At 33.3% G+C, this 26,530-nt stretch overlaps 1 protein-coding gene across 1 annotated transcript in view; it reads left to right on the top strand.

The window, feature by feature from the left end:
- Positions 1 to 509: 509 nt before the first annotated feature.
- Positions 510 to 26,530, top strand: part of LOC124363369 (ABC transporter G family member 23-like) — a 53,070-nt gene continuing 27,049 nt past the window's right edge. Inside the window, exon 1 of the mRNA XM_046818626.1 lies at positions 510 to 619. The gene's annotated coding sequence lies outside the window, so the exon portion shown is untranslated. The remainder of the gene's footprint in view (positions 620 to 26,530) is intronic.

Below are 26,530 nucleotides of genomic sequence, written 5' to 3'. Positions count from 1 at the left end.
CTCAATCCTGGTTTTAACATATGACCCAAAAGCCTTTCTACGATTACAACGTAAAATTGTATTTTTCATCATTACAAATAGTGTAAAGTGGTTGACAAGTTTTGAATTTTTTACATGCCGAATGGAGGAAACACTCGAAATGGTATTTTTGGTCTGTAAGTTATTACAATATTAAATACGAAATTACAATATACCCACAAGAACGGTTCTTGCTAGTGCCAAAAGCAGATAATTTTGTATAGTCTTTCAAAATAAAATATTCATTAATTTTCAAATTTTGCCTTCAGAGTTGAGGAATTTGTTACTGTTGAACGGAACATTCGCTCATAGTCTATTGGTTAGGAATGAATCTTCTCGCCTATCGATATCGTATCAGTTGACGGAAGTAGCAATGGCCATGTGCCGCCAAATGGAGCGCGCCGACCGCGGGCGGCCCTGTCCGGGTGTGGGGAGGACACCACGGCTGGCCGACAGACGCGGAAGCCCAGCTCCGTAGTCTCGCACAGGCCGCGACGCGAAGCACCTCAGCGGTTCTTTGGTCGGCGTGGACACTCGCTCGCTCTCAGTTCAGTTCGGATCTCGCCGTTCAAAGCGCTGCTCTCTTTCTCCCCAGCCAAACGTGAGTAAACCATTCACCTCCTTTCTCTACGTCTTGAGTCACTCTGTGTGGAAATGCCGGTTGCGTCAAACGTTTCATTTTTGGACAATTTTGACTATCTCAGTGGAGGAAATCACACTGTTTTTAGATTAGATCCGTATTGTGTGATAGTTTTTTTAAAAAATATAATTTGTGAATAGGAATGTGTGAATATTATTGATTGGAGCATATTACTTGTGAATCAGAGATTCTCGATTTAATCGAATATATAAATTGAACGACAACAACAGTATTTTTATAGCTACAATTGATCGTGAACTTATCCAATGGGTTTCGGTTCCATCGTTATTCTATTTCATAAATTATTTATGTAAATAAAACTGATTTTGCAAGGAAATTATAATGAAAATATCTCAGTTTTAGCAATAATACATTCTGTTCATATTTTAAAAGTAGTGTTACCTTCACTGTAAAATCAGAGACCAATAGTTTTCGATAACTGTAACACTTTCATTTGTGGATGTTACTAATAACCCTTTGAGAGTTTTTAATAGACATTATAATTTACAAATTCTCTGTCATCTATCTTTCATAATTTCTCGATGACAAATTACGTTAAAAATTACCGTACAACAAAGTTCGAAGTTACTAGTTTCAACCTTGGCATTGTTTTCATTGAAATTATCCAAACAATCAATTTATTGCTAAATAAGAAAAACGTACGAGGTCTAACACTCAGTATCCTTATTGTATAGTGATCCAAGTTGTTTGACAACAATAAGAATATTTTGTCGACATAGAATTTGTTACTATTTGTTGAATTAACTAACTTTTTAGTTAACACAAGTCTAGTTAATTGAATGTTATTTTAAGTTTAACTTTGGCGTTTATTAACACATTTAATAACCACTTGTTACAAGAATTATTATAGGTTTTAAACTGAGCAATTAAACATGATTCAGACAATTTTGGATTAATATGTTTTTACTTAAAAAAATATCGTCCTATTGTATACTTAAACTAAGAAAACATACATCCTAAAATTATGTTATCCATAAGAGCAAAATAAGCTGAAACTCACTCAGCTGAACGAATGTAAACAACAAACGACATTTCAAAACCACTTTTTATTCTCAGTTTTCTTATTAGTAAGCCAAAAACGAATATACTTTCTAAGAACAACAAAATTGTCACTTATTTTGTACAATCAACACCAAGAAGTACAAACACTCCTGAAAGTTGCAGAAATGGTCTGTGGGTTAACTTACCGCATGCTTGTTTCGCTAATATGTTTACCGTATATGTTTAATTTGCCTATATTTTGAAAACTGGTATAATTTTAAAACCTATAAGAATTGTTAATATCGAAAATATTATGTGAGATCTCACAATGATCTTATTATATGAGATTGTACTTAACATGATCTATCTTTAGGTCTGTGTAATTTGACCCTACACAATATGTTGAACTTGAATGGCACTACAAAATGTTGACAGAAGATGGAATGGCTTTAATTCCATTTATCTTCACGCTAAACTAAGATTTATTCAAATTAAAGATTGAACATGGTTGATACATACATTGAATGGTGTTGATGATATATAAATTGAAACATAACTTGATGTTGGGTTTCTGAACTCAAATATTCAATGGAACAGCTGTGAATTTGTAAAAATACCACATTATCTCCTTGGTGAGATATAGGAAAAAGGATCTAATAAGTTTTAAAATAAAATTAATATGATTTTGCTTAATGTAGTTCAGGTTCAAGAACATGGATATTTAGAACTAAGGTAAGACTCCTATTCACAACGGCGCACAGTGAGGAAAACCCTTAAACTCGGCATAAATTTATATACAACAATTTCTCTAACTATTTTATAAATTTTAATTATTTTACTATGGTTATAGAAAAGGAATAAACACCTTTAAAGCAATGAATAATCATAGTTGATATTTAACAATATTTGTAACATGCGTAATTTACATACATGTTGGTTATCCAATTCAAATTGCGAACTCTGATAACTTGTTTTGTTACTCAGTTTTTGTGTCAGCCATGGATACACCTTATGGAATAACCATTTGAAACATCTCCTTAAGGTATTGTCGATATACGAGTATATTTCTTGGAAGACGTCTAGGATTATTAAACGATATAGTAACTGATTATTAAACGATCTGATGTAATAATACCCATATTTGAAATATCCTTGTTCTAAAGTTTCCCACAAAGTCTTCCTGGAGTAACCTTTGCAATAATGTTTGAAATTGTTATTCTTACGACTAACTTCTTCTGAAAGCTGCTCATTTCGAGGCAAAGAGCAGAAATCACCTTAGGCTCAAAGATCTATCATTTATGAATGAGTGCATGTAGAACTATTGATATAAAGCTCACGAATATTTTTGCTGTATCAGCTCTTAATTTGATGTTGTTTTGTCAAAACCACTTTAATTTCTTAGTAAAACTGTTTAGACTCTGGTAATTAACTCTGCATTAACGCCAGTTATTTATGAAAACAAATTAAAGTTCCAGAAATACCACCCGTTAGAAAGAGTTCCCCAACTTCAGTCAACCCACAATCAACCACGTTTCATCTCTGAATTGTCTCTGTATTTTTGTCTTTTTCTGGACTGCTACGTCATCATCTGCAGACCACACCTGCCATTTTCTTATTAGGAGTCGACAATGAACGTGTCCTTAGTAGAAGGCCCTTAGTGCATTTATTCCAAGAGTACAGTACAGATAAGCCAAATTCAAAGGCTCATTGAATTAATCTATTTTACTTGTATTTTAAAGAAATGCAACATCTTTAGGTGGGCATAGTTTCAGATAATGAGTTGAAAATGTCGCTATCAAATATCGAGAAACTAAGTGAAAAATATATTTTAATACTCTTTTCATTTATAATTAATAATTGCTCCTCAAACTCGCTATTTCATTGCCTTTCGTATTCTTTTCAGCTAAAGAAACGTCCGTTGTTCCTTTAACAATCCGAAGTTTTATTGGCCGGATATGCCGTGGAGTACGTAGGTGGTAATGATCGAGGATTTTGAGAAACCGAAAATTAAAACACACGCTGGACTCATCTAAGTTCGTTTCAAAGAATATTTCCCTATAAAAATAATGGCAAGAGCTGCCATCTAAGCCAGTTTTAAAATCAAAGTACTAAATTTGTAAGGATACAACGAAGGTATCACATCTATCAACCTTGATCATTGAATGTATTCACTTTTCAGCTAAAGTCGTACACAATAATATTTTTGTAAATTGTATTACTCTTTAGATAATTTCTGAATAAACCTAAAGTTCTGTCAAATTATTCAAAATAAGTTTTTGGTTCTATCAACATTTAGAACACGCCTATTAAATTTCGTGCTTATAAAAATGTTTTATAGAATATTTTATGGTGCTATGTATTTTATTTTTATTTTTTAAGGCGTTCGTATGCGTAATAAAAAGTGTAAACCGGGTCACGCAGGGAAGCCAACTATAACTTTCATTTAATATAAAGAAACATTTAAAGTTTTGACTTTTTTATGAAGTGTTGTTTTAATACATTATAGAAATAAGTATTATAATTTTTTTAAATCAGATTTTATTTACTATTTTAGAGTACCCAAAGAGGTCCGACACGTTATTTTAAGGAACTATTCAGATAAAACTCCCAACACCAAAACAAACAGAGATAAGCATAAAACTAACATTGAATATTGAAGAAACGCTAATGCAATGTTAAATTGATGTGTGATAAGAATTTGGTGGAGACACCAACTTATCTCATCATCGGATGCATGCTATGGATAGTGGGCATAAAAAACTATCTTATTTCGAGTAGATTCACCGTTTATTTGTAATGTATCTGCCAGGGAAACCTGGGTATTCCCTCACCGTGCAGCGCGGCGGACGGCGCAGCGGGCAGTAGGCAATCATTATCAGCCAACTGTGAAGTCATTCCGAATAAGGTAACAGCCAATCATGTCATATTCATAAAAGTATACATTTATGTTCTGCTGGAACACAACTTACCATTTGTTTTTTTTTTTTCAATATAAGTTCTTAAAAGTGTTTTCTAAGGTATTAGGACTGTTAGTAGTCCCTCATTCTCTTTACATAGTATACGTATGTTTACCATACCATTCGCTCTCCTAAAGAAAACCTCTATTTTTTAGTTTAATATTTAAAAAACGTTGCTCTTCCTATAAAATATAGAAACATTCCTAAGTAAGGAACCCTCTTAAAATAGGTCATTTAACACAGCTTAATTTGTCTCTTTTTTGTAACTTTTTTATAACTTATTATATATAATTATTGTGTTATTTATTATTACTTATTCTAACTTATTATTTGTAACTTTTTTATTTTTTAAATATTGAATTTTATAGTAAACCAACAATTAAGTTTGATAATAACTGATAATCATTAATACATTATTCATAATTATCCACCACATAATAATAATTTATAAGTAATGCTCTAGCTTCTAGCACATCCTGATTAAAACGTGGCAATTGTTTTTGAGAATCCTGCTTGTCTAACTCCCGTGTATTTTCGTGAAATGCCAATCATCATGTCAAAATCGCTGGTTTGCATCCAAATACAAAAGTTTTAGTCCACGATTTCTAATCAGTAATCCATTACCTAACAATCGCATATCATTTCGAACAATTTTATTATTTAGGCAGCTACAGGAGCTATAACAAGTTATTCTCGTTCTGGCGTTGTGGTGGATGGCTGAGCGTATGACCTGACAATCAATGGATAACTAAACGCAGATGCAAACTTATAAACAAGTACATATCCGTATTAAGTACTGGAAAATATAGAAGCTCAGTAGAATCGTTTCTAAAAAGTTACCTACACAAATTGTTTATCTGTATGATATACTGTTTTACCACCATCGTTATTTAAATCCTCCTTTGAGAATGCCAGGTAGGTCCTTACTGTCACTTTTGACCCTAAATTGTTTTTATAGTTACTGGTTTTCACTAGTCTTTTTTATCAAGTTTCTTCTTTTTGTGAACTCCACGCGTTACACGTCAGGGTCGTCTCCTCCAGGTTCGTTACTTGGCTAACGAGGCAATTTATAACCCTTGTTTTTATTTTGTTAAAAACCACTCAAATTTAAGTAGACCACGGAAAACCTCAGTCAGATCGGCTATCGATTAGAGACCTCATACCGCAGCTGATTACGGAGTACAGGCCTCGAGGTCATCCAGATTTTGTTTTCGCTTCGGGCACTTAGTCTTCCATAACAAACAAAATTAATAGTCTCAATTGTGTTTTGTTTACAGAATTATCTCTCGGCGTGGCCTCTCAATTTGCACCGCTCTCTAGCGCTTTTTTTTGTTTTTACTTATGAAACATTCAAAACCACACATAAGCGTTAGAAAATATATTTGTTATAAATAATTCCATAAAATATGAAATGGCAAAATAGCTTAGGCAAAGGGCGTAAAGAATTAAGTAAAAGAAAGAAGACAAATCTTGTTTTGTTCACAAAGGATGCAATTACGTATTAAGATATGGAGGTGTGAAGGCGTTATACCATGAAAATATAACACTGGTACTGGTATAAATGAGACATTGTTCTTTTTATAACGTACTATGTCCGACTAGTATCTTATCTGCAACATCTCACGCTAAAGTTAATCGTATTCTTGGCGTTCATTGAAATTATCCTGTGAAAACTTTCTCTTCTTCAACAGGTGTTTTATTTTTTAGTATGATAAAGAGAAGTCAATACTTTTTAAACCTTATTCTCCCTGTACTCATAGACACTGGAATAATACTACAAACAGCTAACAGCTATACGGCAAACAGTTTTTGTCGATTGTACTAAAAAAGAATATTTCCTCTAGGAGGGCGGAATGAATGGTATTCTACTATGCAAAGTGAAGAACGGATATGAAGCAAGCTACTTATAACTTATACAGGCTTAAACATGTCAAATATTACAAAGCCTGTATAGCTTTTAAAACTTCTCATTTCAAGTAATTATTTCTTATTCAAGAGCAAACTTATTTATTTCAGTGATTTTCGAAATGAATGTTTTCAGATAACCGATACCTTTTTTATTCTATTCTAAACCTCGTTAAACTATAAAACATTTGTTTATATGTTTGAGTTTTAATACGTATCAAGTGATGCAAAGATTTTTAAATATAGAGCATTTCAGTAATATGTTTAATCTCATATTATATATATTTGTTTCTGAAACACTCTGTATAAACGTGGGCTTATTAAATATCATTTCAAAGCCAAATTGAGTACTCTTGTTCAATTAGATGGAACATAATGTTCATATTGATATGTATATTTTCTGGTAATAAACACAACTTACACTTTTTCTAAAATGTTAACTGCAATAATTTTTTAATTAATAAAAAAGTATAATATTTCATGGTTATTAATTAAAATACATCTAGAAATCAAAATCATTCTAACACATAATTTCTCGCCAGTTACATAATTAGCGGTTAGGGCCATAATACCTTGCCCGAAGTTAAGAGTACAAAGGAACGTAAGATGGTGGGAGAAGAAACAAATTAACACATAATATTGTAAGTTATATTATACCGCCTCTCTGACGGCGGTGACTAGTTTTAAGAAATGTATGAAAGCTGTTAAACATTTTTTTGTAAACTCCCGATGAGACCTCCTTGGCAAACCTTGTAATAGCAAAGGAGTAGATAGATACTCCGCCTAACGAAGATGTTTCGACGTTGTTTCGTCTCCTCAGACACAGATATACGAGTACAGCAGATTTCAGCTGTTACTGTGTTACAGAGTACTCAGTTGAAGATTGTTCACTTCACACTGTGTTCGAGTCAGTGTAGGAGACTAAACTACTGTATTACTAGTAATGTCTTGGCTTTATTGGGCGGTTAAAATTAATTATTGTAGCCTATTTAAAATTACCTTGTTCTGTAAAAATTTTAATTTGAAAACAAATGAGTTTTAAATATGTTATTTTTCAATTATTTTGACATATTCTGATATTTTTTAGTCACACATACAAATAATACATGATGGAACTTATTTTGAGCACACATCCCATATTGGAACAAAAGCAAAGTATGGCAGACGGTTTTTCAATCCTCTCAAAGAATAAAGTAATAAAGATATACTCTCTGGCAGAAAGGTTTGTGTTTCTTTTTCAATCTTATACTACACAGATGGAATTTTTTGAACTCTGTATTAAACAATATTTGGATTCGTTTGGAGCCCATTTAAGAAGAACTTGAAACTTAAAAGTCGTAAAAGTACTAAATTTCTAACTTACGGAGTATGACGTGTCAAACATAAATCCGGAAGTGTCATTTTCGTTAAAGTGTGAGTTTCGTTAAAGAATTGAAAAATCGACAAAAATAAAATATCATGTAACAGTAGAAGTAATTTTTTATTTACATGGGTTAAATAAAAAAGTAAAAAGAATACGTTATTGTTATACAGACATATTAATATAACCAATTACATGTAAATAATAAAGTGTTTTAAGACAATTTCTGTTCAGAAAGATTACTGCAACAGGCATTACCAAGTGAATGGTAGAAATATTTGATATAATACTATATTTCACAATAATATAGAATATTGGTTGAAGGCCATATTCAACTTTTACAATTACAAATTTACAGTAATCTTAAAATTATGCCCATGTTTCCCAAAGACTTCGAATTCTACTTTAATGTAACTCTGGTACTTTTACAAACTCTCGTATTTTTGGAAATATTTAATGCAGTGTAGTTGATGATTATTGAAGGATGTAGATTTTTGGGGATTTCTACAGCATATCTATAGAGACTCTTTGTTGTGGAAATTGCAAGAAAATTATCTAGTAATAAAATATATTAATATAATAATAATGTTCACAATATTTCAGGTTGTCTGGTTTATTTCAATCATTGATGTATTACAATCCGCTTTTTCCTATATATGAGATCAAAAGTGTTGTATCCAATAACCAAAGATTGAAAGTAAATTCGCACCTTTTACCATTCATGAAATAAATTCTGTCGGATACTAAATATAAACTCAGCTTGCGTTGTTGTAATATTTCTTTTTGATTAATTTTGTATTTAAACTTCCCTGCAAGGCATAGACTAACCTCATTATTATTCATACCTGCTTGTGCATGCCTTATTAATTCATTCTGATTCAAGAACCGGACCTTCCTTCTACAATCTACATGATCACGTCAACGAGGTATGAGATTACGAAATTATTGTCTTACGAAATAATGGCATATACATGAATGAGAAGAAGGCCAGTCTCTGTGCTCCTTAAGTTTTAGAACAAATAATTAAAAAGTATTCTTTTACCGATTTATGTATTATTTATTCAAATTACGTATGTTTTCCAATGTTAAAATATGCTTATTTATACAATTTTTATTATTCACTTCCACCTAAGCATAACATGGGATAATTATGATCGGTAAACATGAATGCGATGAATGCGGTTATGGACCGTAAACCGTAAGTGCGTCGTAATATTTGTATCAAAGTAGATGTAATACATTTTACCTGTTCGATCATAACATCTTGTTACTACAAAAACGTTGATTTTATATTATATTATAAATCTGGTAATAAAATTACTTGAATCTGCCCATTGCCTTCTTGGATTTTAGTTTCAGTTAGGGTCATTATCTGAATTTCAGAAGTCACGTCTTGGGATGTTTCTTGGAGAAAAACACTTACACCAAGTTACAACGCTCAAAAGTCGGGAATATGAGCAACATTGTGTTGCACAAATAATATTGTTGCTATAATACTGTATAACGCCAACGACGGTGAAGTAAGGATGCTGTGATATATAAAGCTATACGAAACTTAGAATTACTGTAACTCGTTTAACCAAATGTTTGTTATATCCTAATCTAAGTTGTATGTCTTTTTTATAGAATTAAAAAAAGAAGAAGAGACCATAATCCTCTACATAATCGTGAAATATGGGTGGAGGATTTTGGTCTCTCTCAAAAAGATCCTGTGTCCGTCAATAAGAGGAAGAGTTAAGAATGTGCGAAGGTCGACTAGGCTTTCCCTCTGTATGGCTTTCGTCACTCCTGGTTTGACTACTGGCATTGTATAAATAATTATTCTGTCGATGCAGTTTCTCGCTCCTAAAAGATTGAGAATATAATCGCTTGACACAGAGCGGTGGAGAACTACGATACAATTATTTACAAAGTGCCTGTGAGAAGTGGTGGGCAGACCACTTCATAGTACAATGGAACTCCATGGGAGTCCATATGTCAACATCCCTACAGTCTGGGAAGACCCTGCTTCCCTTGGTATTCTGAGGGAATTATGTTCATTTTGTTGACATACGAATAAAATTACTCATATCAATACGAACTTACAAGGGAAAGACGTTATTTAGATGTCCACTGCCGTACATTTATCTGAGACAGCTGCTCACGCAATACTAAGTGGGCACAGAACGCACCATTAAGCGCCATGCTGCTGATGGCAGAAGAGCAATTGTTTCTCTTTAACGAGGGATTCCGTAAACCAAAAAGGGTCTATAGTATAGACGACAACCTGTTGTTACTCACACCACCCCGGGTGTCTGCGCTAGTTGTATGGCTTCTAGGCCGGTAATTATAGCGATAACAGGTCCTTGAGGTCGGTTGTATCTCATAAAGCAATATTGACGCTACTAATATTGCCTTGGCATCGTGAATCATCATTTGGCCCAAAATTTCTTTGTCTCATACCTCGGTATTCTTGAAAGTTGGACCTCTGTTTGGAGTGTATCTCACTTATAGGATTCATCTCGGTAACTTAGGGACAGTATTGTCTACTTAGGATCCATATCCGCTACTACGGGTCCATCTCAGCTTCTTAGAGCACGTGAAATTACAATAATAATAATAATAATAATTAAGATTGTGTAATTATAATAAGTACTATCGATAAAATAAGTATGCAAAAATTACAATAAATATTATGCTTATGCAATAACAATGAATATTATATAAATGACAACATAATTTTAATACATACAGTTTCGAAGGACGTAAAAGAATGAGCAAAAGTAAAAGTAGAAATTGTTTTACTCTTCGTAGTCTATTTTAAAACTTAAAATGTTCAAAAGCTTTTTATGAAATCAACCAGTTCAACCAAATAATTATAATACATTCATGTTTTAGTAACTTATTGAAAATGTTATATGCCCTTCGCTGTACGCTATAATTACTAATTTATCTATTCTCGGTTGTTTGGTTGCCATTATGGTTAGGGCTAGTGTAAATTTCAAAATATAATTTCAACTTTGCTGCCTTTTACTTTCGGTCCAAAAATCAACAGAGTTCTTGCTTGGACCGAGAGGGACATGTGTACCAATTTTCAAGTCTACAGAAGCTTTCTAACAAGAGTTATCGCACAAACGTACGGACAACACGAGTTAAGAAGGGCGGACCTCTCGAGTCCACAACCGGCAGGTATCAATTAATTATTAAGATAGTGATAAAACAATGAAGAGTGTTTAAAAAGTACTTTGCTAGTAACGTTTTCTTCTTATTTAGAACGATTTTCATTTGAGAATCAGATTATTGGGGTTTGAGAGATTTTAGGTTAGGCTGTGATACTATTGGCCTACTCAAAAACCGGATGGCACGAACCGTGTATATTTGTCCTGAGCACTTCCGGGTGGTGGGGAACGATATGCGGCATTTACAGCGAGCTATCAATCAATTGAAAACCGGAATTCATATGTGTCTCCACGTAACTCCACGATCGCCTCTCATTGGGCTATGAGTGAGACACTTGAAACAGTGGGTAGCAAGTACAAGGCTACACTTAACCTCCCACTCCTTCCTTCAACCAGGAGTTTCCTGATGGATTGCAGTTAATGATACATAAAATAACTTATAATGTAAACGTGTTTCTTGTGTATATTTGTCTTATATAAGATCAGTCGCTTGTAAGAGGCAAGTGCTACTTATAGATAAGGACATTAAGGCGTATCCAATTTCAAATGCAATTTGAACCTCGGTGCTGTGGATCCTACAGTACTCACTACTGTTATATCAGTTCCTGTTTTGTTAACCATAGATCTGCCAGTTGAAAAGTTTAATAGCCCAAATCTATTTCCAAGCTTTTATTCAAAAAGATTGTAGAAAATACACATGTAAATAAATATTATAATGTTTGGTACTATTTTTAACGTATAAAGTAAATGGTAATAATTTTAAAATAAATTATTAGTATCACTATTATCTGATAGAAGGCGTTCTAAATATGAATACAAAATTGTTTGTGTAATTTGTTACAGACTAACTCCTTAATAGAAAGTTAGCATAGAGTCATAAAAAATCTGAGATAAACTAAGTGAAGACAGTTGCATTGTTAGTTGATACAATTATGGTTATTTATATAGAATAAAACATATTTTAAAAACTTTTTGTAACAATCAATAATTTATACAAAAAATATTTTATCACGTGAGGTAACTTAGTGAGCCTATTTCTCTACAGTATATAACTGATCATAGCTTGATAAATACAGTACAATATCATTATAATTTATCATAATTTGTGATGTACAACTCATCAGAGAATATTGAACAACTGAATACAACATGGAACTGTCTAAAATATTCTGATGGAGGAGGTATATCAATTATGTATTACAATATTGTTGGTCCCCAGTATTTCTGCAATCGATATCATTGTAACAACCCATTTGAATACGAATACTACGGCGTCATTATTCTTGCTAACGGATATGTTTTAATACGCGGGCAATCTAGTAAAGTATAACGATAGTAATAGAAAATTGATCGGCGGGATCAGAGTTGTATGCTACGCCTCACATCATACGAAAGATAGATACTTAATATACATCGATGACATAGATATTCTAAAATATATTCAAAAAATATCCAGGATGATACAATCAAGTCGCTACCTCCAGTTAACTAAAGACGAATGTATTCACTTGTTGCACATTTTCAGCAACATAGATGGAACGAAAGGTGAAATAAGTATAAAAAAGGAATATGGAAAGTCACTGTTATCAACATTATCGCTTTAATTGACTCAACGTGAGATAATTGACCTTTCTATTTGACTCCTTCTAGATCCTACTGCTCTATTTGACAAATTGTACAACCTACTGAAATTCATGCGTTCGTCTTGAGTGTAAAAGTTCTTGTACGTGCAGGACGAGTAAATCATACACCAAATATTGTGCACGGCTGGAGCGATAATGCTGGCCTCAACACTATACTTCCGAGTCAGACCCAGCCCAGCCTCAATGACTATAATCAGCCCAAGTTCAATGATCTTTATAATTTGACTTGAAGTTAGCAAATAGCTTTCCAACTAGCTCTCACGAAATTTCAATCCCTCCAACTGTTTCAAGCATTAAGATACAAACACTTATTAAAATAAAAATTCATTGAACACAATGAAGAGTTAACCGAGGACAACAGTTGTACGTTCTAACAAAAAGCACGACTAAAATCGTTGCTCTTACTGATAAAAACCAGTATTGTGACGCGCTCGGGGACGACTGCCACACAACACACGCACAGGTGTACTTTCACTCGATTGCAGGATTCTAAGCGAGGTATTAATGCCAATGTCAGCTGCTGGCCTCATATTCCCACTTCCGCCACTTGCGCTGCGTCGCGTCATAGTTTACTAGTGTGTAGCTGTCCACTCACCACCTACAAACGCTTACTACGTATTTCTCGATTTCACAAATCTTCCTTCTCTCAATGACTGCGGGATTCGTTGTATCTGTTTGACTAAAAATGGTTCAAAACTGTTTTAAGCGTGGAAATAATCGTCATAATCAACGTAACTGGTTAACAGGTTTGAGCATTTATTATAATAGGCAAAAAGGATAACATTAACAGCCTGAAGTATCCTTTATTTAAATGTTATCACGACAATACCCCTTTTGTAATCGTTACAAAATTTACTGGAAATTCGGATTTTGCTGATCTTTGTTGTTTTTAGTTGTTGGTAGTGTAAAAAGATTAGAGGACACTCTTGCTCGCTTTGCGAACTAATTGTGGCCCACTGTGTTCTCTTTTACTCTACTATCGGCACTTACAAATCTCTACAAACTTAAAGGCTTTATAGACGATTTGTTTAAATAATACACACTTATTGTACGATAAATAAGCACACATTGTGACTTTTATTGTAATTTTTTTATAAATCTATTGTCCAACTTTTGTATTTATGTAAAATTCTTTAGCTGTTTTCTTTAGATATATATATATATATATATATATATATATATATATATATATATATATATATATATATAATATTTTCCCAGTAATATTCAACCATAAAGTAACGTACGAATGGCGATTTCCAGTTGATAACGTAAACGTGAAAGCATTATAACTGTAAACCTGGAGCTGTGATCACCATTATGTAATATATGGAGGTTATGTGGAATTTCATAGGGAGGTGGTCCTGAAATTATAGAAGGTAAATTAATCGATTGTATTATAATTGATTTACTGGACAAGCAACTATAATTAACAGCCATAGAACAATGATTAATGTAAGCCTGTCTAAGTTATTAGAATAGTAATCATTTATATTAATTTAAACAAACTCTCCAATAATATAAGTTTTTATTTTTGTGAGGCCTTTCGTACTCAACGAGAACATCTTCGGACCCACACAACTGAATAAAAGTAATAATAACAAACAATTTTGTACTAAATAAAAACATATGTCATTAAAAATACAAAGAGATAATATTGTATGACAGGACGGTATGTTATATATATATATATATATATATATATATATATATAAAATAAAGTTGATATTTAGTTAGATCAAATAAAGTAACGGTGAATTTTTAAAAGGCCCAGGTTCGTTGTTTACTAGATTATTTTTGTTCTTCTTTATAAAAATTGTTTCATATGCATCGAGAAATTTTTATTTTGTACTTCTTTTAATAATTTTGCATTTGAAAAAGAGTGTCCAGTTTGAAGTGCATGTTTTGCCATGGCTGATCTGTTTTCTTGTTGGTATTTCAAACATGCCCTATGTTCCTTCCTCAAAAAGCCTCACAAAAATAAAAACTTATATTATTGGAGAGTTTGTTTAAATTGATATATAATTTCCAATAAGACAAGAGCTTCAAAAATGTAGTAATTATTTAACATGAAATATCTGTCATCCTTCTAACTTAAGTTATTTTCTTTTTTGGAATTAATTTTATATTCCTTTTCACTCTTACGATATCGAATGTTTCGATGCATTTTAACGGTTTGGTAGTATTGAGTTTCAAATGTTAGTTTAATATATTCTAAAATATCAAAGTATTTATTATAATTATTGCCTTTTTAACCAATATATGAAAACCACATGTATAAGTAAAATAATTTCATTTTTCAGTACTGGAAATTTCCAATACGAGTATTAATATTCAACAGTTTGTGGTTATGGAGTTGTTGGTATCGAATATTCCCAATCTTGCACAATAGTAACCCATCTTCTGTAGGAGCCACAACTGCGGCCAAGCGATCGAAGCTAACTTCCATTCTGCATAAATCATGTCCGTCATTGACGTTTCACTTTCAAGGTCAAGATTCACTCTCTGTGCTCAGATTCTAAGAAGACCTTGAAGTGAGGTTCTTCGAGTCAGACGAAAGGCGTCCTCACGGTGTCAGGATTCTCTGTATATCCCTAATTGATTGATTTTACCTTAATTCTTCTTCTGCTCAAAACCACAACAGTTTCACGCATAAACTATTCAGATGGTTGTGCTGAAATTTTACATGGGCATTCTTACGGTATCTTAGATGAATATAGGCCTCTTCTTATTTCGAAAATCCCTCAGGGCTACGACCCACTGACCTTTAAAATAGCGAAAAATGGCATCTTGGTCTCTAAAGTTGTGAAATATTATTTTAAAGAGTCTGTCAAACGTAATCAACTGCTGTATGTAAATATCGTTTATTATTTTCAATTTGTTTACATTTATAGTGATTACATTGTAATATAATTAATTTCTAATAATAATAGGATTAACCATTATTTTGAAAGCTGTTTCAGATTTGAGCGATTAGGCCACTAGATTTCAGCAAGTACTACCTTAGAAAATGTCATAAAACATAAGATAGAATTTGAGCCCGAAGACTCCCTTTGAAGCAGTGTGCGAGAACTAGACTAGATGAAAGTTCGTTGGACTATTTTGAACTACCGTAATGTACCATTTCCAGCTCTACATGTACTAAAATATGAACAATATTTCTCAGTTTATAAAGAAAAAACCGCAGTCATCATTAGTAAAATAGTTTTTCTGTACATTTTTTATCAAATCTACGTATTAGATCTGAAAGGCAATGTTACTATCTAACTTTTACCACAAATTTTAAGAATGACATAAAACTCATCTTAGTTCGCTTTTTACAGAAGTTGGCTTCTTTGATTTGTGATATATATTTTTCTTGATCGGGAAACAAGGCAAATTCAAGTATGGAACAAATAAATTTCAATGGCAAAATGGAAATGGAAAATAAAATTCACTCCAACCAGAAGTGTTCATAAAGATGCAAAAACTGTGAAATCGCGTGTGAAGCCGTGGGTAACTTCTAGGACACACACACTCATATAATAGTATATATATATATATATATATATATATATATATATATATATATATATATATATATACAGTATATATATATATATATATATATATATATATATATATAATACTATAACCAAAATTGGTCATACATTAAATTCAATGACTCATCAAAGAAGTTGTACAAAAACACCAGTCACTCTAAATTCGTAGTGACAAGCAAGGCTTTTCTGAATGTTTTGTCCCTAAAGTGTTAGACTTTTTCTCACTAATATTCTTTAGCTTGAGAAAACGCCATCATCTCACATAGTTAATCGTAATTAACTATGTGAGATGATGGTCTATCACTTCAGCGACACTAACTATGGTAATTCTTATCTGTTTTGATCTGTAATGTCCGCCACAAAAGTTTTTATCTTGTGTCCGACTGTCTGGGAGAAAATAGGGAAGTCACAACTTGTGTGGCCTGCCTCAATGCCAACAGGTTCTGTCATCTTGTAGTCTACAGACCAGTCTCGCCAGCTTTGTATACTTGCTACTAAAAAGCGAGAGAGAACTCTGTCATTTCATAGATCCGTCTATCTGCTACGCTGAGTCCAGCCAAATTTCTCATCTGTATCTTTGCATTTGTAACTTGTTAATAATCGCAAATAAAAAAATAGATCGCGTCAACCCATCTCACGTAGTTGGCTGATTTTGTGCATTCTCTTGGTAAAAATTCATAACGTACACGATTTCAAACCCAATTCGCATAAGTAAACGGATCTTAAATTGTAAATAATATACAAAGTAGGAGTATCCCACACCACCACAGCACGTGTCGCGTAACAGGCTTGGCTGAAGTTATATAAAACCTAATTCTACAGCTCATTTCATGTTCGAGATGAGTGCGCCTCCAGGCAGACAGAGTAGAAAATCTGTCTGCCTAATTGTGTGATGGACTTAAATGACGTTCAGTATATGTTAGTAAACGTTTCAAAGGTTCCTCAAAGTTTACCTAATATTCAACCATCAACTGCTTTTTTCGGTGCAATTTTTCTGTTTTCATTACACCAGTCTCAGAAAATGAAATTTTTAATGTAATTTCAAACCTTAAGTCTAGCTATGCTACTGATATTTATGACGTGTGTCCGGCGATAATCAAATAAGTAGCAGCACCTTCAGCAGTGCCGTTGATTGTCTTACTTAATAATTTAATATCCCAGGGTAAATTTCCCCTCATTTAAAAGTTATACCGGTATTTAAGAAGAGATCCAATAATTCACCAGATAATTATAGACTGATATCTATTCTTTTTGTATTAAGTAAAGTCTATGAACGCATCATTCATGACAGACTGATTAACTTTCTTGAGAAGCATCACCTTATCTCGCCAACTCAATTCGGATGTGTATGAAATAAATCTAATACTGATGCCATAAATTACTTCTTTTTTGTTGCATTCACGGCTCTGGATCGGGTGGAATGCACGGCTGGGATCTTTTGTGATCTGAGTCAAGTTTTAGACACTCTGAACCATTAATTTCTTGTAAGAAAATTGGAGGCCTATGTTGTTAGAGAAGTTTCATTTGCAATGATTTCACTCCTATCTCTCTGGTAGAACTCAATGTGTTGAGGTGTTGAATTCTTTGAGCAAATCATGTTCTAGGTTCCTTCCTATAAACTTTAGCGTTCCCCAAGGCTCTATTATGGGTCCTCTTTTGTTTCTGCTACATGCAAATGATCTTAACACCCACTTAAAGGATCACTTTGTGCAATAGGCTGATGATACAAGTGTATCATCAAATACACTAAAGTATATTTGATGATAAATACAGCTCGTGATGATGAGTTATATTTGCTCGTAAAGTATAGTACGAGCAAATACTACTCAATTACTTGATGCTTCTCTACAGTCAGTATTAGGTATACTGAATCTCAGTGTGTGGTTCGAAAGACACAGTTTGTCTATAATCGTAGATAAAACAAGCATGCTTTATTTTAGACCACATAGATCTTCCACTAAGATCCTAAACTTTGCCACTATCGTATAATGGGGCTACGGGTTTTGTATGTGATTCCTTTGTTCATTTAAAATAAATAAATATGATATATAAATATAATAAATTTTATTTATTTATTTTTAGTGAAACTCTTATACAACATTAAAGTGAACTCGTGTTCGTCAGTGAAAGTAAAGTATCCTTATCATTAAATTTGGAGAAATGTGTAACCCGGTTGAAGTTCTTAGCTAGTTCTCACACAGTTAAATTAATCGATCGAAATAAGATGTTTTCCACCTGTGGATTACATTGACAAACACATTATTTGTAAGAATTACCAGTTAAATTATGAAAGTACAGCCTTGCCTGACCTTGATGTTCTGACGAGGTTGAAGGTCGATGCAGTTTTATTTTTGATATTGTAAATTTCTGATATAATTATTATTATCGAGTACAGTATACTAGTTTGTTGCATACCTTAAATTACAATTTCCTACCGCTTTATGTAAAGAATCTCATGTGTGGATTTATATCCATTGAATAGGTTAGTTCATACCCTACAAAAGACAGTATCCTTAATTCGTTGATCATCATAGGGTATATTTGTACCGAGACTATATATAGTTTTGACAGTATACACCACCTAGAGGGCGGTGATTAGATTTATATGTCTTGAACTGTAATCTAATTCTGTGGACAGCAGGCAGCGTGTTGCCTGTGCGTTCGACCTTGACCAGAAAGGGTGATGGCGCGAGAAAGAACTGCCACGTTTGTCCAGACACAGGCTAATGTCAGTAGAATGGATAAACCAATGTTTACAACCCATAGCATGCTCAGCTACAAACCGATGATGTTATGTGTGACTCTACAATTGTTACTGGCTCTGATCATACTGCGCCTCCCGCGCAGGTAGTATAATGCTGTTGTGAATTGTTAGCTGAAACAAATGCAGTAAAACCTATAATATTCAGCCCTGCGATATCCGATACCTTCAGCAATGGGGGCTTTTTTACTGCGTAGGATCATATGTGGAAGTAATTCTGGCTCATTGCGATTTAACTGAAGTGATGATCCTAAATCAAAACCGGTGCTATCAACCGGTACAGGTTTTTTATGTAAATTGTGCTTTAAGGTAATAACATATTTATTTGAATCCCTCAGACTAGAAAAGTGTTATTTCCCTTATACTGTCATCGGTTTTTGACAACTTAGATGCAAGCTAGAATGCTAGGCAATTCTTGTGAGCTCATTTTGACTGTATATCCGTATCGGTGGTTGAGTTAGAATCAATATAAAATTACACATAATTTCATTATAAAAGTATATTCGGAGTGCTAGAGAATGCAATTATTGTACAAGTGCACTTCTTTTGCCTATCATAATTTTGTATTTGGCTGAATCTTTCGCACACGTTTTTTAATAACCAAAATATCATGTTATTGGAACATAAACATATCAAACTACTGAAAAATGTACAGCCCTCATGAAAAAATACTAACTTTGATAGTTTTTTTTGTAAATCCTAAAATACAATATTGTTTCATATGCTCGCATTTTTTTAAAGTTGTTATTCAATCTTATTGTTTGAAACATAAATTAAAGGCACCTAAAATAATTCTGTCGAAGGCCCCGAGAATTACAGTTTGGACTGGAGGTAAGAGGAATCAATGAAACAGATGGCTGAATTCATTGTAAGCAAGCCACGGCTTTTATGGTCTATTTACATTGGCCAATGAATTCGCGCGGCGTGGCAAGAATGCCATAACAGTTCAGTCCTTGGATCAGGCACAGTTCTTTGTTGTGTGAAGACAGTTTTCGTATATTTCTTTGTGGTCCGTTTGGCAACCTTGTAGGAGGGAAATCCGTTGATGCTGCTGGATATCGTGGCGATTTGGGTCTGGGCCACGAGGTACACAACTGGAACCACACATCTTTCTCTGAGATGTAATATGTAATAGGTATGAGATGTAATATGATTATGATGTAATAATCTTTCTCTTGGGTTTGTAATATAGCTACTTGAAAGTCGGATTTTATTTTAGTTTGTGTTAAAATATATATTTAGTGTCACCTTTATGACCTTTTTCCCAGACTTGTGTGGTGGGAATTTTTTTTCTTATTTTTGAACAGCTGTTTACACCCAATGACATTCTATTTTATCTATGTATATTTGATGGCAGTGTTTTACTTGTTTGTAAGTTTAATTTTGCTCAATAACACTTAGTCTCATTCGTAAATTGTTATTGGCTGAGCGTTAGCGAAGCTTATCACTCGTGGGGATGGAACATTTTTATTTCTATCTGTCTGTCTTTCTACATATTTCGAAAAAGAAATGACCTATAGACTTGAACTTTTCCACGAAGCTTCATTTATAGAGGGACATTGAGTTAGATTATAGTGCAAGTCACTCCATGGGATTTTGTTTAGCGTTAGCAAACATTTTTATTGGTCTTATGGGTAACCATTGTGACAACGATAAAATAACACAAGAAATAAATGTGTAAACAAACTGAGTATAATCATTAGATATTTTAACATGTGACATATTATCATGTGTAAACCCATCCAATATCATGTTATTTCTAATTTGTGTGAAAAATTGTTTTATTTAAACACTGACATGAAACCCAATTTAATGGGAAAATATGAATATAAAGTGAGTGTATGTGGCATATACTTGAGATATCTTGCGAAATATTTCATCTGCAGACTATATACACTTTGCTTGAAACTTCATTATTATGTAAAAAAGAATGAGTTCTATGATGCTTCATGTATAACCGTGACATTCAAAGCGTTGTTTAAACTTATCATTAAGTAAGCCGATACAGTTTCTCTTTTGTTTGTCGGGAATATAAAAATGTATTTGCCGCATGATTGTCTGTCGTTCTCTCTGTCAATATTGAAATGAGCTGTAGACTAAACATTTGGCATCGAACCCTAGCGACACTCGGTATGGCGTAGTCCTACCTTATTTTATTGTATTTTAGCATTGTCCAAAGATGTCCATGCGACGCTTTGGATGTAGAGGGTTGGGATTTTAATATTTATCGATATAGGTAAATACCGGTATTTTAACTTATGTAAACCTGTAGAACTATCTGTGTTGTCTTTGCACTATGAAAGTGATTGTACTTGCTACGAAATAATTAACTTTACTTATAAGCAGACTCGTTCAACCATATTTCCTCCTTTACACCTGAAAGACACTCCCACAGTATAGAATCCTCCATCTTTCATTGTAACAAAATATATAAAGTGATGAAAAATGAATTTCGTACATCTTTGTAAATGAATTATAGTATTTTGTTAAATGTTGATTTTTGAGGAATGTTTTATTTAGTTTATGGAATATTGTTGTGTCAAATACAGTTCCATAAAACAATTGGAATCACACTTCATAAGAGTTGGATTTTATAATCCAACATTTCTTAACTCTTCAAGTGTTAAAGTTAATGTAAATTGACTCTGCTATGGTTTGTCATTAAATTTCATGACAGTGCTTTTAAATTACAGTATCTTTATCAAACAGTAGAAACTATTTAAAATGTTTAAGATCACATTTAAAGGCTAGAAAAAAATATTCCGCTTTCGCTATATGCATTTTTGAGTTTCAGCAACATGCGTGATTTTTTATATATGCAATTAGTTTTCCAGGTATTGTATATTTCTTTCTTCATATATTGCACTCATGACCTATATTGACAATTACAAGATAATGTCTAGATAATCAGAGTTTCACCCACAAGGCACATGCTAGCGCCAACCTTTGCCGCGTCCTGACCTCTTGTTCTACTCTTCACTTTTCTGTGGTCTGTGGTTTCTCCATCAGGTCGGAGATCGGTGGTTATTGGTGACACCGGCGACCCCAGCCGATTCGGAGGAGGAAAACGTGAACAGTTGATTATACACCTCGAGTCTGAGTACAGTTATATAATTGAAACCCTTATATTGTTCAGTTACTGAAAATTGTCATCCATCAAAAGAAAATTTAAATCCATTTTGTTAGTCTCCATATTAGCTGAGCGTTAGCGAAGAATATCCCTCGAAAGACTGGGAAAATGTCATTTCTATCTGTCTCTCTGTCTCCATTATATCTCAGGAACGAACTAACCTATAGACAATTAGAAATTTTGCATTGAGCTTACTTTTATACAAGCAACATCGTTTGATGATGGTGCATGTCACTTCGTGGGATTTGGCTGATCGTTAGCTAACTCTTTTACGGCAGTTTTATGGTTAACCATGTCTTATTGTCTGTCTAAAAACTCACTAAATGAGTTTATACAAGTTTGTGGGGAAAGATTTCGACAGAAGGTTTTGGAAAAAAAGAAAGAAACCAAAATATTTTGCTACTATTGCAGACTCTACCCCCGATGCCTCACATACTGAGCAAACAACATTGATCTTGAAAAATCTGTTATATTGTATCGGAATTTAAAATTTGCAAGCGATTTTTTTTTAATTTAGTTGACTGTAACACAATAAAATTGGAGCATATATGGCTAACTTTATCATTGAAGAACTCAGCAAACGCTCAATTCCGTTGAAGTAATGCAGAGGACGAGGATGTGATAATGGGTCATAAATGGCAGAAGTTTGTTTATAAAGGCGCTCAAGCCATCATAATTGAACTTAACAATTTGGCCTATTATAACAACTGTGCTACACATAGCCTGAACTTGTGTGGAGTTGATGCTGCTGAATGCTGCGAGGAAGTGATAACATTTTTTGGGTTGTTGCAAAAGACACAACTTTTTTCTAGAAACTCTCTAAGATTGGAATACTTAGAAAAACGTATAGGACGTGCCCTACATAATACCTCCCAAACGAGATGGTCGGCCCGAGAAGATAGTGTTTGTGAAACATTTGCCACTCATTATTCATGCCCTGAATTTAAGGAGCTTATTTTAAAAGCAGAGAGCAAGGCAGATTTGAAAGGGCTAATGAAATACTCAAGATCGTTTGAGTGCATCATGATGTCAACAATATAGCTTAAAATGCAGTTGATAAGAAGTAAACTATTACAAGTCCAATCAGCAACACTTGACATGGAGCCAAAGAACACTAGTAACCTAATGGAGGAACTTAAATTTAAGCGAAAGAATTGGAGTAATCTCTACACTGAGGCTAAGCTAGTGGCCACGAACATGGCTGAAAGTGTAGAATGTGAAACGAATTTTAAGGGGAAAAGACTGAAGAAAAGAAATCTTTTCCATGACGAGATGCTTTATCAACAAGATGTGTACCGGAACATCCAATGAAACTAAAGAGAAAAATGTCATAATCAATATTTTCAATAAGCTTCTTAACTCAGTCTCAGAGGGTTTTAGTCAAAGATTTTAATTTTCTGGAAAAATCAATAACTTCTTTTGGGCGTATATTTAGGAAGAAGATGATGTAATTGAAAAGCAATGTTTGAATTTGTGCCAGACTTACAAAGAAGACATAGACACTAAAACTTTTAACGAAATAAAACACCAACTTAGGAGACAAATCTCTTCAACCCTTACAATTTCTGAATGCTCTAAGGAAGACCAAACTGGACAGTTTGTATCCGAAAATTACTATAGCAATCAGGTTGTTCTGCTGCATCCCTTTAAGTCAAGTAGAGAGAAGTTTCAGTTTGATAAAAAGGATAAAAAGTGCTAATCGATCAACGATGAACCAAAAAAAGATGAATTATCTCAGCATTTTGGCAATGGAATCTGATTTGGCTAGAGTTTGAAATATAATTATATAATTGATGGTTTGCAATGAAGAGGGCTATTTTCATGATGTTTGATGTTGAAATGAGCCTAATGTTTCATTATTGATTTTTTATACGAGGTTCAATTAAGTTTTTTTATTTGATAAAACCTACGTAAATCCGCTTACGTAATAACTGTTTTCTATTTTTCATTTGTTTACTAATATTAATCCACATATACATAACTACATACAATACAAAAAAAATTTAAAGATCATGGCTTTGGTATATTTCTTCTGGAGGAAAGTAAATCGGTTAAGTAACAACAAAGTAAGTTAGGTAACAGTTTATTAAAATATTGCTTGCAATGTTAACATTGTGTGGTTTTTTATGTGTTGACAGAAAGTGAATTTTCAAGGTAATTAGGTTGGTTGCCTCAATCTAGGGGCCCGAATTTCATAATTGCACAAAAGCCCGAGTGTCCTGTCGCCGGGCCGGTTACGCGACACGTGCTGTGACGTACTCCTACCATGTACTTCCTTTTAAAATAACGAGTGTAGCCAATGAGAAATGATCAAATATTTTTATTGTAGTAATACAAGGAGTAAAACTGTACTAACGGTGCAGTAACAATTATCACTCATTCATAACAAATGAACAAATGAATACATTAACATATTAGACATTCAACTCTAAATCCTCTTTTTCTTGAATGGGTGGAAGTGTTTAACTAAATAACCACACAGTAAAGAATAAAAAACTAAATTGAAACTCCGTGTCTTCAATCGGTCCAAAATTATATACCAACGCAATCCGCCCTGGTATTTTTCTTTCACCGGAATCGGATGTTTCTATGTTCCGCTAACATGGCGCTAATGTCAAATTCATCAATACTACACTGGTGATGCCAAAAACCAATAATTAACCTACAGAATTTTATACTACGAATTTGGATATCGTCATCGGAAGCCTTTTCCGTATAATATAACGTAAGTTACCGTAAAATATAGAGTTCAGATTGATCAGGACAAATAGATTATTTAACATAAACATGAGGCTTCGCACGCAATTACGCGTTGAAAAAGAAAACATAAATATCATGGGCATATTTTTTTTAAATTACATTCTAAACACCCCCATGATAGGTGATAGTTACTGGGAGAAATGTCAGTTCCTGATCCATTTTAGATTTAGGTTTCAAGAACAGCGTTTTGGGATCCTGCAGTCACCGGCGGGACTCGGGAAATTACTCAAATTTCTCTCCAACACTCCATGATACTTTATTTAATGGCTCCGGTTATTTCAGTATTAATTGAACTATTACAGATTATTGTGGATATGCACGAAAAGTAGAATCGGAAGTAGGCATATTTCTCTATGCTTTCAAGACTGTAAGTTTAAACAAATTGGAAATAACATAGCTGTGGTGGGAATGGCCTGATAACACCACAACTTATATTTTAGTAAAATCCATAAAGAGATTTTCCTTAAGAAAGAAATGAATTGATATTCGTACTAGTTTTGGTGGTGGTCGAAATGGGAGGATAACAAAAGGTTTACGTAAACCAAATCATAGTGTTTACAAGTCATATTTTTCAGTTTGACATAATTTATATAAATCAATGAGAATATATATATTAGAGAGAGAAAGACCTTTGGTTGTGTTCTTATAGAAGACAATGTACTAAATTGTTCACACATAATAAACTTTTGTTTACCTAAAAGAGTGCTTATTACTCAAGTTAATAAACAAAAATTCGTCTAATCAAAACCAATAGACGTGAGGAAAAGTTCTGTCAAACAAGCTTGCTACGTGATAATAGAAGTCGGTATTTGTTATAGTAGGAACCGCTAATTACAAAGAACAATTAGAACGATATCAAGGCGGCAATGGTCGCGGCTGGTGAACCGGTGACCCGCTTTCCGTTCACATCAGCTGTTTAACAATGGGCTATCTATTACGTCGGCTGTTGCCTCACGCATAACGCGGTAATAATTACGCGACCTGGTCCATGACCGAATAGTAGGCTACACTCGCTCCGTTCATTCAAGAGGTTCGACTGTGTAAAATGGCTCTTGAAATGGTACAGTTTATTATTTTAGAATTCTGTTTTAATTGACAACAACTATACAACTACAGTAAGCGATTGATTGTCTGAGGACGGGTTATCCGTACCGTTTGCGGAAATTGTCAATTAAGAAAATTTAAAATAAGTTTTAAAACTTTATAAATGGTTTTAAAATGTTATTTAATACATTACCTAAATATGGTATTTAAAAATCATCAGAAATAATAGGAGAAAGTGTTGATCAATACAAATATTATTATTCATGTTGCATCTCATACTGGCAGTTTTTCTGACCATCAACACGCTCGCTTATCCGGAGTACACGTGCAGCGCAGGTTAGCCTCGCGGTGATAACAATTTTACCATATATGATTTATGGGGATAATAATTAGCCTAGTATTCTTAACAATCGGGAAAACTCAACAAATACGAGTTTAATTTACCTTCGTTTAATCCTAGGTGATTTGAATCATTTTTTGTTAATAGCAACACTTCTAATTACTGTAATTGTACAATCAATTTACAATCAGTAGTTATGTTGATTAAAATATATTAAAGATTATTTATTATATCAAAACAATGTACTAAATAAAATGCATTACATATTAT

The sequence above is a fragment of the Homalodisca vitripennis genome, chromosome 1, assembly GCF_021130785.1.
Source record: "Homalodisca vitripennis isolate AUS2020 chromosome 1, UT_GWSS_2.1, whole genome shotgun sequence".
In the NCBI taxonomy this organism is placed as follows: domain Eukaryota; kingdom Metazoa; phylum Arthropoda; class Insecta; order Hemiptera; family Cicadellidae; genus Homalodisca; species Homalodisca vitripennis.
This window is presented reverse-complemented; position numbering and strand designations above follow the sequence as displayed.